The sequence below is a fragment of the Emydura macquarii genome, unplaced genomic scaffold, assembly GCF_026122565.2.
Source record: "Emydura macquarii macquarii isolate MOO-44397 ecotype Brisbane River unplaced genomic scaffold, CSIRO-AGI_Emac_v2 contig_2393, whole genome shotgun sequence".
In the NCBI taxonomy this organism is placed as follows: domain Eukaryota; kingdom Metazoa; phylum Chordata; order Testudines; family Chelidae; genus Emydura; species Emydura macquarii.
In genome coordinates this window covers 291496-306814 of record NW_027132530.1, presented here as the reverse complement: position 1 = coordinate 306814, position 15319 = coordinate 291496, and the positions used below count along the sequence as shown (strand labels likewise).

At 45.2% G+C, this 15319-nt stretch overlaps 1 pseudogene; it reads right to left on the bottom strand.

Annotated features, from left to right (window-relative positions):
• Positions 1 to 14660, bottom strand: part of LOC137161871 (zinc finger protein ZFP2-like) — a 110768-nt pseudogene extending 96108 nt beyond the window's left edge.
• Between the last annotated feature and the right edge of the window lie 659 nt (positions 14661 to 15319).

The following is a 15319-nucleotide window of genomic DNA, read 5'->3' as shown; positions in this document are numbered from 1 at the left end:
AATTGATCACCATTCTCTTTGTAATAGCCCTTCACATATTTAAAGGCTGTTATCAAGCTCAGCAACGTCCTCTAAACTAAACATGCCAAGGGTTTTTTTTTTTTAAACCTTTACTCATAGGTCAGATTTTTAAACCTTTTGTCATTTTCATTGTCCTCTGCTGGAGTCTCTCCAATTTGTCCACATCTTTCTTAAAGTGAGGTGCTCGGGAACATATACCACACAGGAAACACAACAGAGGATGGACAGCAACATATCACTGTAAAACCCAAGCTCTCATTATAGTAACATTTTGGCATATTCTTTCCTGGTGCTTGGGGGAAACAACCAAGTGTGGGAATTAACTTACATGACTCTGCCCTTGATAACTGCAGCTGGAACATTAAAGAGGAAAAAGCCAGAAGAACTGTTTTTCATGCTGTATTTACAGAAAGTTCCTGTCAGAGTTAAAAGGTGCAGAGAAGGAGGTTTAATAACCACAACATATCAAAAAGAGATCAACAGATTTTGAGAAGAGTTTTCTTAACACTAAAATAGCATCAATGGCAGTGCTGCCAGCTGCTGTTATTTCATCGTGAATATAATGATATTTGGTGTGTTTCTTAAAGCCCTCACCCTGGAAGCATGTGATTATGTGAGACACTCAACTTTCAATTTTCTAAAAACAAGAAGTTTTCTACATTTCTTGGATGCTGAGGAAAATTTGAAAATGTGTTCCCCGTGCAGCCTAGATGCTTAGGAAGCCAAATATCGATAACCCAATATTTATTATTATTAAATCTCAATATCATCATTTTGGGAGGTCTGACTCATGATTTTAAATGCTTTGAGTTGGTAATACTGTGCCACTGAGAATTCCGGCCTTAACTTTGTCTCAGTTATCCATGGAAAGCACCCTAAAAGAATGTCCTCACATATCCAAAACAGCACGGTTGCTAGAAACAGAAACAGACAGAGAGGGCGTGGTGAGAGAATGCACACAACGAAAGGTTATGCACCCCAAGAAAAAAATGAGCACAACCCCCCTCCACCAAGAGTGAACTAATCAGATAAAGGAGAATGATTGTTTTTTAATTTAGGTCATTGGACCTTAGCTGGAGAACATTGGCCTGAAAACATAAACTGATCAATGCCAATGCAGGACTGTCAGCACCAGGTGTTAAAACGTTCTGAGATTGCCTGAAGGATACATAGAATCCTTGATAGGTCACCTAGTCCAGTCCCTGAGCTGAGGCAGGACTAAGTATTACCTAGACCATCCCTGACTGGTGTGTGTCTAACCTGTTCTTAAAAACCTACGACGGAGATTCTGCAATCTCCCTAGGTAGTTTGTTGCAGTATTCAACTATCCTGACAGTTAAGAAGTTTTCCTAATGTCTAACCTAAATCTCCCTCGCTGCAATGCAAGCCCATTACTTTGTGTCCTGTCCTCAGTGGATAAGGGGAAAAATGTATCACCATTCTCTTTATAACAACCTTTTATGTACTTGAAGACTGTTATCAGGTCCCCCCTCAGTCTTCTCTTCTCCACATTAAACAAACCCAGTTTTTTCAATCTTTCCGCAAAGGTCATGTTTTCTAGACCTTTTATCATTTTTGTTGCTCTCCTCTGCATTTTCTCCATTTTTTCAACATCTTTCCTGAAGTATGGTGGCAGAACTGCACACTATACTCCAGTTGAGGCCTTATAAGTGCTAAGCAGAGTGGAAGAATTACAGTCATTTTCTATTTTGTATTTCTGCAATGGATTAGCCCTTCCTAAGTGTAATACTTTGCATTTGCATCCATGCAGGACCTCATTCCATATGCCTGTCCAGTTTGACAGTGGAAACTACTCTCTGAGTCTGTTTTTCCATCTAGTTGTGCACCTTATAGTAGGTTCATCTAGGCTATATTTCCCCAGTTTGCTTATAAGAAGGTCATGTGAGACAGTATCAAAAGCCTTACTAAAAATCAAGATATATCACATCTACTGCTTCCATCGCATCCAGAAGGCTTGTTATAGACTTTTTTCTAAAAAAATAATTTAAAAAATTACATTTTGGACCTTTTGTTTGTTTCTGAGTCATGAGGTTTCATTCCAGTCTCGATCTCAAGCTGGTCTAGTGAACCAAGAAAACAAGAAAACTACCTTAAAAAATAATGAGCGGAGAGATTTTCAAGTAATCACAGGATTCCAGGACCTGGGGCTTTAGGAAAAACACCAGCTATTAAAAGATTAAAGCTGAAATTAGAAGGACTTGTGACAACATCTGTTTTATTTGATGTGGAAAGGAAACGGCTCTAAACTGCTTGTTTGCAGGTCCTTATCTGGTCCCCATCACTGCTGAGCTGAGTACCTCACAATCTTTAATGTGTTTCGCCTCACAACACTCCTGTGAGGTGAGTAAGGGTTATTATCCCCATCTTAAAGAGGGAAAGTCAGACACAGAGAGAATAAGTGAATTGCCTGATGTCACACAGAGTGACTGTCATGTGGGGTGAAGAATTTGAAAGCGCATCTTACCACTCTGAGACTAATGGACTTGGAGAAAAATTCAGTGGAATGTTAAAATCTATGCTTAGTGTATGTTTCCAGGCATGAGGGTGACTGGGATGTGTTGCTCTCATATTTACTGTTCGCGTATAGAAGTGTACCCCAAGAATCCACAGGGTTTACTCCCTTTGACCTCTTGTATGGGAGGCAGATTTTATCTATGATTCCTAGGAAGGCAATACTGAGGAAACAGAACAGCCAGTGGGAGATTACATGTCACAATTTAAGAAGTTGCAAGTTATGTTGGATTTAGTGCGCCGGAACATTAGGAAAAGTCAGGATGATCAGACAGCTTGGTATGATAGGCATACAGAGGAAAGGCCTTTTGAAATTAGCAATATGGTTCTTCCCATGAGGAAAAATAAAATGCAGATCATTTGGAACAGACCCTATGAAATAGTGGAAATGGGTAATGAAGTTACCTATGATGTTAGAAAACCCCATGGAAGCGGAGCTTCGCAAAGGGTGCATGCTAATAGGCTGAAGGCTTACCATGAAAGAGAAGCAGCCATCAATATTATTTGTTGTGCTGAGGGAACATAATCTGTTCTTTAATTGACCTAAGTACAGAGAACAAGGGAGAGACTCCTCTTGAAAACATTGAGTTTGGGGAAAGTTTAACTCTTACCCAAAAGTAGGAGATGTTAGCCCTGTTAAAAACACCGCAGGCAGACATTCTCCAACCGGCCAGGTTTAACTAACAAGATTGTGCATTCCGTTCAAACCTTAGGGCGTATCAAGCCAAGATTTTGGGTGGATTACAGGAAGATGAAAAGAACCACACGGCCTGATCCATATCCCATGCCCCAGATACAGGATTTATTGGACCAGTTGGGGGATGCAAAATTCATAAGCACACTGGATTTGACTCATGGTTACTGGCAGATACAGAAGGATCTAAACAAACTGGAGGATTGGGCCAAAAGAAATCTAATGAGATTCAACAAAGAAAAGTGCAGAGTCCTCCACTTAGGAAGGAAGAATCCCATGCACACCTATAGACTGGGGACCGATGAGCTAGGCAGCAGTTCTGCAGAAAAGGACCTGGGGGTAACAGTGGATAAAAAGCTGGATATGAGTCAGGAGTGTGCCCTGGTTGTCAAGAAGGCTAATAGCATAATGGGCTGCATTAGGAGGAGCATTGCCAGCAGGTCGCGGGAAGTGATTATTCCCCTCTATTCCGCATTGGTGAGGCCGCATTCAGAGTATTGTGTCCAGTTTTGGGCCCCCAACTACAAAAAGGACGTAGACAAGTTGGAGAGAGTCCAGCAGAGGGCAACAAAAATGATTAGGGAGCTGGAGCACAAGACTTATGAAGAGAGGCTAAGGGAACTGGGTTTGTTTAGTCTGCAAAAGAGAAGAATGAGGGGGGATTTGATAGCAGCCTTTAACTACCTGAAAGGGGGTTCCAGGGAGGATGGGGCTAGGCTGTTCTCGGTGGTGGCAGATGACAGAACAAGGAGCAATGGTCTCAAGTTGCAGTTGGGGAGGTCTAGGTTGGACATTAGGAAAAACTTTTTCACTAGAAGGGTGGTGAAGCACTGGAATGGGTTACCTAGGGAGGTGGTGGAATCTCCATCTTTAGAGGTTTTTAAGCTGAGGCTTGACAAAGCCCTGGCTGGGATGATATAGCTGAAGTTAGTCCTGCTTTGAGCAGGGGGTTGGACTAGATGACCTCCTGAGGTCCCTTTCAACTCTAATATTCTATGATTCAGATTCCCTTAGCTGTTGATGCCCAGGAAAAATCTGCTTTCATAGTGGATTCTGGTCTGTATGAGTTTAAGGTTCTACCATTCAGATTTAAGAATTCTGGCGCCACTTTATGAGACTCATGAATGAGGTTTTGCATGGATTACAGACCATTGCCAGAGCCTATATAGGCAACCTAGCTATTTAAAGTAGTTCCTAGAAAGATCATTTCTATCATATGGGAGTTGTGTTACAAAGGCTAAAAGAAACCAACCTCACTAACAGGTCTCCAAGTGCATATTGGGAGCTCCAGAGGTATTTTACCTAGGACAAAGGGTGGGCAGTGGGTTGATATACCCTGAGCCTTTGAAAGTAGAGGCCATAAAAAGTTGACTTGCCCCTAAAAAAAAGAAGCAGGTCCAATCCTTTACTGAGCTGGCCAATTATTACTGTAGGTTTGTAAAGGGGTTTAGAGACATTGTGACCCCCTTAACAGTCCTTACAAAGAAGGGGAAGCCGAATGAGGTGATGTGGACAAAGGCCTGTGAAAAAGGCTTATCTAACATCCCTGATTTTAAAAAAAAACATTCCTGCTATGCACGAACACTTCTAATATGGGGTTGGGAGCTATGATGATGCAAGATGGAGAGGGAGGTAAAAAGCACCCTATTGCGTATTTAAGCAAAAAAACTGACACCCACTGAACAACACTATGCTACTATAGAAAAAGAATGCTACACAACTGTCTGGGCTGTGAAGCAACTTAAACCCTATTTGTACAACAAAAAAATTACCATGGTCAGCAATCACGCTCCATTGGTATGGACACATAAAGCAAAGGGAACCAATTCTAGATTACCCCACTGGAATTTGGCCTTACCAGAGTTTGATATGAACATAATTCATATCAAGGGGAAAGGAAATCTTGTGGCAGATATCTTATGAAGATTGGGAGGTCCTTGATGTTTATACAGGAGCTCTGAGTCACTCCCTTCTACACCAGTTTTGCATTGGGTGTGTGACACTGACAAACCAGCTAACCTGTGTATGACCCATTGTTTCCTGCACACTATGGCACCCCACCTTCTCTCAGGCCATAGGGCTCTGGCAGGAAAGGAACCTATTTCTCATTCTAGGGCTCAGAATCACCTGTACCCAATTCATAGGGCTCGGGGATGAAACTAACCTGGTTAATTTAAGTACTCACAGCCTTTCCCAATTCGTAGGGCTCCGGGCATATTCTACTGCAGGTTTTCAGGATCTTTTACCAGTGAGAGAGTCTTATACAGTAATAACCTTAACCTCTATTTTTTGACAATTACCAAACATAATACATATGCTAAGCACACAATGCTGTGCTCACCAATCCTAATCAGGCAGGTGGACTTTCCCTGTTGGCCAAGCAAGGTCAGTCTCGTTTGGATTCTGGTTGCTGCATGTCATGGTCATGAAGAGGATGTTGCAGCTTTGATTTTGGGCTGTGTCGTGGAGATAGATTCTTCTTCTTCTTCCTTTAAGTCTTTCCTTTTTATTTTTCTTGTTTCCCTTTCTTCCCAGCTGGTCTCCCTCTTGGACCCCAGTTTTTATAGAGAAACTTGAGTTCTGCTTAGCTATACCTTAAACAATCATATTACAAAATAATTCTTTAACCAACCCTAACATATTGCAAAATAATTCTTTAACCTATCATACCCGTCCACTTTAATTGATCACACTTAGTTATGCAACAGACAGAAACAATCAAAGAACCAGACAGAAATCATTCAGATAAACAACAGAAAAGTGGGTACGATAAAGACAAAACAATAAGAAGTTTAGAGTTTACAACCACAACTGTTGATAAGTGATTCCTTGTCAAATAGAATACAATCAAACAAAGTTTTCTTTAAGCATCTTAAAATCTGTTTCTTTATCTGGTGATGGTAGGTACTATTAAGACCGTAGCACCTTCTTAACAGCCCGATATTACACTGGCAATGTAATTTCAGGAATGCAAAGATGTGACTACATGCTGCTTAGTTTATGGCTACTGTCTCTCCTAATATGGCTGCTACTGCTTAGCCCAAGAGCAAGGCCTAAGCGTAGCAAAAAAACAAGGCCTCAGACCTTACACCATAACAATCTAACGAGGCATTACATTTGTATAAGGATTCAGGACAATTCATTTGCATGTGACTATCAGAGATGTACTAGACCAATCAAGGATAGATTCTAGATGTGTTTATCTGTGGACTTATATCCTGTTAGTTTACCAGTGCAAATTAGCTTTTAGATACTAAATCCTTTTTCATGTCTTAATTGCCTTACATTATGTGTGTGACTATGTTGAGTTACCCTTAATATCAAAGATGTGATACACTGCAGGAAACTAATAATATTATCTACATTGTCTTCAGCTTATCTATCTCTGTTATAATGAATGATTGGCTGTTGCTTTATGTAAATGAGTGTAACTGGATAACCTGCATGTACATAGGAAATTGAATGTTAATTTAAAAGTGGTGGGTCAGTGTATGGTCAACAAAGAATGCTCAGTCACATGCTGTACTCCAAACACTTGACAGCCTGTTTCAGCTATAAAAGTGAAACCTTGGGCCTGATCCTTCATTTCTAGTCTGCTGAACTTTAAACAGGGAATGGTTCAAGCCGTAGGACTGGGATCTCTGAGTTGCTACTTGGAATACCCAGGAAAATGCAAGAAAAGATTCTAAAAGACTCTCCAACTAAGATACATTTGGATTCTAACCTTTTGGGATGATTCCAGTGTTACTTATGCAAGTCAACAGTCTATTCTCTCACTGCTATGATCCTAATCTATGAACACTGAAAATCACTTATGTATATGATTCTTTAACCATTTAATAATGCTCCTCTTTTCTTTTATTAATAAACATTTTTAGCTAGTTTTCTAAGGATTGGCTGAGGGCGTGATATTTGGGTAAGATCTGAGATACATATTGACCTGGGAGTAAGTGTCTGAACCTTTGGGATTAGTAGAAACTCACTATAATGGGTTTCTCCGGGGTACAACCTGGGACTGGGGTAAGGCTGTGCTCCCATAACTCTCCAGCCTGGGCTGACCCTCACAATACTCTGCTATTAACCAGCAGAAAACCCCTTCAGGTGCTATCACTCAACCCAACAGTATGTGAATGCTCCCAGAGCCACTCATGAATCTTACAGAGAAAGGCACCAGCCACCCACCCCAGCAACCTGCCTTGCATCCCAAAGTTGCTCTGTCCTGTCCTGGTCTGAAGCCTGACCAGTATAAGCTTATTATCTAGTCCATCCCCCCTTCAATCTGGGGAGGATATAGACCAGCTTTTGTTAACTGAGCTGAGATTTTCCAAACACTTCAGCCAAAATATACTGGTTTAGTTAAAATATAAAAACAGATTTATTAACTACAGAAAGATGGATTTCAAGTGAGTATAAGTGGTAGGCATAAGAGATCAGAGAGAGGTACCAAAACGAACAAAGATAAACACACAATCTAAATCTTACACCTTTAACTCTATGCAGTATCTACATTAAGCAGTTTTCTCACTCCACTTGAGGTTATAGTTCTCAATGCACAAGCTTCTTCTTGAAACTTGGGGGCTAGTCTCTTTCAGCTCTAGTCTTTGTCGTTCCAGCATCTCTGTTGTTTTCAGCATGGGTGAAGAAAAAGAAAGGCCCAGGCATGCACCCGTTCCTTATTGTATATCCTTTTGACCATGTTCTTAGTAAACATGAGTCCAGGCATGTCCAGGTGGGTCCTGCTGATTCACAAGGTTGATCAAAATCCATGTGGTCCTCATGCAAGTCATTGAATTGTAGATTCTCTGATTACAATTACAACTGCCTTCCAGGACAATACTCTCTTATCCTCCTGGGTGAGGACAACTGCCATTGTAGAAAAGGTTCTTAAATTTGCAGCATAATTTCTAACAGCTATACAGCAAAAGCTTTTTAAACAACAATACACATATTTGGACAGCACAGTGGGTTTCAGCAGATTATGACCTTTCATTAGATATCTTACATGGCATGCTTAGCATGAACTATTACAACCATACAAAAATGATGACTATGGAGTTTACAGTGTGCTGTTTTGGAGTACAGTGTGTCACATTCACATATGGTGAATTGGGGTTTCAGCAACCTCTCACTATATTAAACCTGTGTGCCTAGGTGATAGCCAAAGGCTGGAATGCTTAAAGGGGACTGTGTTTGTCTTCTTGTTAACAAGTGTGATACTACAGAAACTCTTTTGATACTGGTTTGGAGACTCTAATTATAGAATAATCCACCAGTTGTGCGGATTGTTTGACCGGTATCTTGCACTCTGCCATGAGTGGCATTCTCAGTGCAGCCCATTCCACACACCAGCTCACAACAGGAAAGCAGCCAGGGCTGATCACAGTCTCTCTCCTGCCTTCCTAGGCATCAAGCCTCTGCAGAAGGGGGTCAGAGAATGTTTGCACCCTGCCTGGCTGTCTCCTGCCTGCTAATTGACCATTGGGGATGGCTGTTGTCTCTTCTCCTCCTGGCAACAAGTAGTCTAGCGCCCGGCCTGTAGGCAGGGCTGGCAAACAAGCAGTCTGGGCTCTGGGACGATAAGGAGGGTAAGGTTCTCCCGGGGTGGCTTGGGAAGGGGGGAGGGGAATGCAGGCCCACCCGCCTCCACTGCGTCCCAGCCCAGGGCCCTAGCAGTGGCAGAGGTGCCTGCCACTGCGTTGGCGGGGCTCCTGCCGCAACACGCCAACCGGGTTGCCCCGGATTCAGCCCCTGTTTAGGGCTGACCCTGGGCTTCTTCCTCCCCATACCTCCAGGTACCTGATTCCTCCGGGTCGCTGGGGTGTGGTAGTCCCATCAGGCTCTCCTCGTCCACTGGCGGCAGCTCCGGCAACTCCATGGGTTCCTCCTCAGAGGGCAGCTCCTCCAGGTCCTCTGGCCCCCAGGCAGGGCTGGTAGGTTCTCCGGGCCCCATGCTCTGTACTGCTCGGGTCTATCCTCCTCCTGTTCCCTGGCAGCAGGTGACTCAGGTGGGCTCCCCTCTGACTCTCAGGCAGCGGGCGACTCAGGTGGGCTCTCTGCCAGTCCCCAGTCTGGGGGGTTAAGACTGGCCGCTCCCCCTCAGCATGGGCCTCGGGCCTGGTTCTAGCGTGGAGCCTCCAGGGAGAGGCATCCTTCTCCCTCAGCCATCCCCACCTGACTGAGATCGCAGGCCGGGGTTTTAAAAGCCTGGCCCCGCCTCCCTGCTTCCGGTCAGGTGATGTCCGTCTGGGCTCTAGCAGCCAGGGTGGGTTTGGTTCTCCCTCTGGGTCCCTCTCAGAATGGAACCACCCCTCCCAGCTACACAGTAATATAGTATTAGGGACCCCTCTGGTGTCAGTTCCTGATTATACTCATATACTCACACCCATCCTTGGGGCCCTGGTGGGGAGCTACAAAGCACCAGCCCTGTCCCTGGCATTTCAAAGGAATCCAATGGTCCAGACCCCAATGCCTAAAGGCTGGTGGCAGATAATAACAATGAAGAGCAGAAGGATCAATGATGGAAAGTTAGCCTTCACTACATGGTGAGTCCACCTAGTATGGGGCCTGGGTACTACCATGGCTACTCATTCAGAAGCCCAGCCTCCCATGTCCAAATCTAATTTCCTCACCCTCATAATATTGGGGTGCCCTTATCCTATTGGTTAATATATTAATACCTTTATCTCATTACCATACGCCACACCTATTGCTAAAGGAAGTCTGTGGTTAAACATCTGTCAGTGATTCTATCTTAAGATATCCTAACCCTGCATCAGTCCAGCGTTACTGTGGTTGCCTATCATTATGTACCAACTTCTCTCTTGAGTAAACTAGTCATAGCACCCACAAATGCTGGGTAACTGTCGGGCCATTTATCTATGCTGGAAGTCATAAGCCTACTTTACGTATACTATCTTGATGGAGCCAATGCCTTACAGGATACCGGCCTGTTGGTTCCTTGTGTTACTGCTAAGTAAAACAAAAGGCTAAGCTAGCTCTGTGGACTACTCTCTAATAAACAGTGCAGAGTTGACAGGCGGGGGCAGCAGCAGTGGCCAGGGCTCTCTGCCCCTGCCTGGAGGGAGGAGCTTGAAGTAACAGATTTTGATTGAGCTGCAGATCAGAAAAGAAAATCTAAGAATTAGGGGAGTCTGGCTGTGAGAGAGACTCAAGCCAGGTCTACACTACAGTGTACACTGAGAGCCCAAGCTGTCAGATTCATGTGGATCTCCATGGGGGAATGCTACTGTCCAGTACCAACAGCCCGGACTAAACCTCGGATTCAGGTACCCACAGTGAAAGTAGCAGCGAGGCACCGAAATCTTTTTGTGGATCTAGCCCCTGGTGCCTAACCTGTGTTGGAAATCCCAGTAGGTCCCTATCTGCATTGTTAGGTGCCTGATATCTTTAAAAATCCAATCCTAAGTCATTTCTGAAAAGATGCTTTTGAAATACTTACCCAAAATCTGATGTGCTTTAAAAAATCAGTTTAATATAATCTGGGTCCACAAGCACTAAAATATGTCAATCCTAATAATATTGGGCTTTGAAGCATATCACTACATGGCAAGGTCTGTCAGTTGGTGGTAAGGCTGAGAGAGCGGGTAGGGGGTACATTTGTTAGCACACTGCCTGCAGTTCAGCCTATGACAGGGCAGAGGTGACCATGTATGGGTGACCTCGCTGTGCATTTCCAAATCACATCATGTTTGCTTTGCTTTTACGTTTAACCTCCACTCTGAATCTGGTGGGTATTTAATGCAAAACAAAGGACACTGGGTGTGTGAGAAACAAAATTCTACTTTATTATTTCAAAGGACTAACAAAGATAGACTCCTTTCTCCACCCCCAGCCCAACCCAGCATGATATTTTTCATCTCCAGATCCGCACATCCCTGCACCCAAATCCCACATGCACCCACAACAGAGCAACATTTACAAACTGGTAGAAAAGTGCAGAGAATCTATGACAGACGCTGGGCACCAGTCACAAAAGAAAACACTCCGAGAGCAGGGAATCCAAGGAGCTGAGATTAGAGGGATGCAGTGTGGGATGAGTGGGGCAGAGAGTCTTTGTCAACACTATCAGGTGGCTAAAAACACTTTCAGATTCATAAAGTGAAATGCCAAAAAATCATTACTCCCAAAAGAAGGAAAACGAATTTATCTATTTTCTTCTGAACTGGCTACACCTGCTTTACTCGGTATCTCTTCATTACTTGGTTGTGTCACTTATAAATGTTGTAGCATCATCATAAAGCAAGGAAAACAAAAAAACAAAAAGAAACCAAAGCCAAAATCTGCCCATCTCCAAATATTCTGGACTTGGCTAGAAAAGGCAAATAGAAGGAAACAGGGATTTAAGCTGAGAAATATCAAACAGAGCTTTGGGGTTCATTTGAATTCCCCCTCCTGGTCTGGGACACTCATCTCTAGCCCCCCAGAAGTCAGACTCAGGATCAAAGAAACCAAAGTGTGTTCCTAAGCATGGAGAGCAAAAGAACATTGTGGCAAGTGCCATGCTGGGAGGTGGAGGGTAGAATGGGGAGAGGATAACCTCTCCAAGTCTCGGACAGAGGCTGCTGTATTGGGGTGGAGCGGGATAGTGAAGGGGGGAAGAGGGAATCCCTCCCACTCCCCCAATCATCTTCAAATAGCACAGAACTAAAACCACCACATTTTACTATATACTTTTTAAAATCTATTTAATTCTGGTCCCTAAAGGAGTCAATGGGAAAAAAATGTTTTTTGGCATAACCTGGAGCAATGTGAGATTATCTGGGCATGAGACAATCTCTCCCCAAAGGAAGAACTCAGAGATTCACACAGTAACAACGGGGGAATCAGAATATGTAAAATGGCTTCGGTCAGTCTGGAACAGGAAAAGGGGGGGAAAGTCAGAGATTTGCGAGTTAATCCCAACCACCTTTCCCACCATAGACAGACCCTTAGAGGCTGATGCTGCGGAGGCCTCCCACAAAAGATCCTGTGGAAACCAGTCCCTCTCAATGGTGCTTTTTGAATGCAGAGAGGGCAGGAAAAAGGTGAGTGATAAGAGGCAGCACCTCTCTTCCCTGTACTGTCTCCTCTTTTCCCATGATCCCTAACATTTGATTTCCCCAGCACCCAGCTCCCTCCGCTTCCCACATCAACCAACCGTAACCATTCAATACCCCCGTTTCTTTCCCAAAAGCCAACCCTCCTGGCCCCTGCACATTTCATCCTCTGGCACCCAGCCCCTAAGGTGATTTAGGAAGGGGAAGAGTTGCCAGCCCTAGGGACACTCACCCTGTAGGGACAAGCTCCAGGTAAGTAGGGGACCCTAGCACAGGGACCGCTGGAAAATAGGGGATAAAGAACAGGTGTCCAGATTGAATGGGCGGTCAACCCATGTGTCCTTCTCCTAGTGTCCATGGAAGAGGCATCTCATCAGGGAAGAGAAGGGTGACAGTGGAACTTCATCCAGGCAGTGGGACCTTCTGGAGTTTCTCTCTCCCTTCCCACGGCAGGTTAGCAGGAGGCAGGAAAGCCCATCAGTTCAGCAGCCAAGGTTGAAGCAGGGAGGTCTTCAGGAGTTCTCCTCCTCTTCCTGGGATTTGCTTACACCAGGCAAAGCCAGATGGTCACTGATCAGCTCAGGGTCAGCTGCTGCTGGAACCTGCCCCCAGAGATGGGCAGCTAGATACCTGGGAGCCAAATGCCACTGATGTGTGGGTTCTCCCATGCTCAATAAAGACTGAGCGCTACCTCCAGTTTTTCCCAGAGCCCAAACATTGTCAAGGTTTCTCTCCCATGTGGGTTTTCTGATGTCTGCTAAGGGCTGATGGTACACTGAAACTTTTCCCACAATCAAGACATTTATATGGTCCCGCTCCCTTGTGGATTCTCCCATAGTTAATAAGGTGTGAGCGCCGACTGAAACTTTTCCCACAGTGCAAACATTTATAAGGTTCCTTTTCCTTGTGATTTGTCTGTTGGGCTATGATTTCCCTGGGATCCTTGCCTTCCCCCCCACATTCAATGGATTAATCCACTTTCTTCCTTGGGTGGTTCCCCCTCTTCCTCTCTGACCTGTGCCAATCACTCCAGGCTTTTCTCTGTTCCAAACACTGGGAAAAAATCCCTTCAGCTCTTCTCAAAAAGGCCCCGTTCAGTTCCAGTAGCTCAGGACCTTCCTGCTGTGGATTCCCTGCCTCGTTCTCACTCACTGTCTCATCACCTGCTGGGAGCTAGAGAGGATCCAGGCAGGAGTCACTGCCTGGGCTGGTAGAAAGGACAGTAAGGGGAACAGCAAAGAGGGAAAACACAACTGGGGAGACTGAGAAATTGGATTCGGCCTCCACATCCCTTCCGAACACTCACAGAAAGTAAAGTCAGGGAGAAAACTCCTGACAGCTAACAGTGTAGTGGGAAGCCATGAGCAGCATCTGCCATGATGATACAACACCAGCTGACCACAGCCTGACCTGGATGAGATGAGGCAGAACTGAGGGTGCTCACAACATATTTTGAGTTTTCCACTTTTTCCTTCATTTGCCATATAGTACCTGTGTCAGTGTCACTGACTCCTCACCTGTGCAGATGCCTCTTGGGATCTGCCTTTCCTTGGAGGCCTGGAGATCCGGGACCCACGGCTCTTCACCTCCTTCCAGCTGGGCAATGAGGTCAAGTTTGGGAATGGGGAATCCTGCTCAGGGGGTAAAATCAGGCATGATCAGAGGCTTGGTGGAGTATTTGTCATAAAGTGCACATCTTCAGCTTAAACTGACCTCATGATTTGCTGGAGTGTGTGGGATCTGAACAGACAGGAACATGGTCACAGAGAACTCTTGGCAGAGGCAGATGTTTGGGGGACGGGGAGTTTCACACTCTCACTAGGAGTTTTCAGGATCTGTGTGCTCTGGGGGACTTGCTGAGGCACACACCACTCCGGTGTTAAACCTCTGCCTATGTCTAAACCCCCAGAACCCCCCCACAGATGGAGCTGGTTCCAGGAAGGGAGAGGAACCGAGATCCTGTGTGTGAGTGACAATTAATGCAGACAGGATAACACACTGCTTCTGCCCCCATAAAAGCTGGAGAGATGGGGATGAATTTAGCATGTCCATTAGCTCCATGGCTCCACTATCCACTTGGAGGGGGTATGGAAGTGAACAGCTCTCTCACATGGAGCTGTGAATTATGCAACCCATTCCCCTTTAATCTAACTGACCAGGGAATAACATGACCAGATGCAGAAATGCAGGTCCCATGGCTTTAAATAGCCGAGGAGACAGGAATCCTTACCCAGCGAGATCACAGTGTCATAATTTTCCTGCATGACGTCCCTGTAGAGGTATCTCTGAATGGTGTCTAGCAGAGCCCCCTGCCCTTCGGTGAAACATACAGCCACATCCTCGAAGGTCACTGGCATCTGAAACAACAGGTGCTCCCCACTCAGTACCTGCTGCCCAGCCACAATCCCACTGTTCATGGGAAAAGAAGCACAAAACTAGTACAGCTCTGGGATGGTCAGAGGAGCAGAATCCCACCTCCACCCTGCTCAGAGTGGTCAGGAAGCTCCAGGGAGCACAGAGAAGGTGAGAATTTCTTGTCCCTTCCAGCAGACAGAGGGGGATAGGGTCTTCCCATTTACCACACGCCTACTAGGCACAGGCTGATGTGGGAAGCAGAGCTCTGTGCGGAGAAAAGGGACAGGAATCCCAGCCTCTTCCCTTTGTATTTCACAGTAGTCTCTGCCTAGTGGGTTCAGGCTCCAGCAGTCTGGTCTGTTTTCCTAGCCCTGTCCAGGGCGGTTGTATCCTCTTTCAGCAATGAGGGAATGTTCACATATCCCCAATGGGAATCAGACCCTAGGCTGAGCATATCCCAGCAGATTTATCACACCCTGTCCCCCGCCTTGCCTCACCCTGTGTATTGCCTGCCCCTCCCCACCAGCTCCCCCGACATCCCCTACCTGAACCGGATCCACCACAGCCATTTCCCTTCTCTGTCGAGTAGGAACACAGGAAAATCTGGAGCAAAACTTGGTCATTATTCTGCAGCCTGTCAGGTAAGAAGGGCAATTGGGAG